This window comes from Neopelma chrysocephalum, unplaced genomic scaffold (genome assembly GCF_003984885.1).
Source record: "Neopelma chrysocephalum unplaced genomic scaffold, ASM398488v2 Primary Assembly neopelma1_107438, whole genome shotgun sequence".
Lineage (NCBI taxonomy): Eukaryota > Metazoa > Chordata > Aves > Passeriformes > Pipridae > Neopelma > Neopelma chrysocephalum.
In genome coordinates, this window is record NW_020927625.1 from 1 (window position 1) to 572 (window position 572).

The 572-nt window shown below is 55.4% G+C and overlaps 1 long non-coding RNA gene across 1 annotated transcript; it reads left to right on the forward strand.

The window, feature by feature from the left end:
* On the forward strand, positions 1-572 carry LOC113962119. Its single transcript, XR_003532450.1, has 3 exons — positions 1-92; positions 212-244; positions 529-572. It is a non-coding gene; the product is annotated as an uncharacterized LOC113962119 (long non-coding RNA).

Here is a 572-nt window from a genome sequence, read left to right on the forward strand (position 1 = left end):
TGGAAGCTCCGATCCAGGGATGCTGTGCCACGGGTCCTGATCCCACTTTATTTCCATAAGGAAGAGGAGGAAGGGATATAACATGGCAACTGGTGAGTTGCAATGGTGGATACAGCTCTGGATCCCCTCCGTGTGCATCCCACGATGGATCCTGGGGTTCATCCCGGTGTGTGATCCGTGATGGAATCTAATGGATCTTCTCTTACTGCAGGAATAGACATGTGAACCAACAGCTTGACCGCAGGTATGGAGTGGGATCAGGGTGGGATTCCAGAGGGGGATTGGGGCAGGGTGAATGGAGTGGGACCAGGGAGGGATTCAGGATCAGGGCAGGATTCCAAATTGCTATCAGGTGGAATTGTGGAGCAGGATCCGGGCTGGATTTTGGAGCAGGATCAGGTGGGATGGATGGAGCGGGATCAGGTGGAATTCTAGACTAGCTCCCGCTCTCCATGGGCTCCACAGCCAGGTCCATCCGGCAGGATGGGGACAGGGTCAGGGTGCCACCATGACCCACTCTCATCCCAGCAGGAATCACCACCTGAGTGATCCATGGAGCCAGAGCAAGGGAA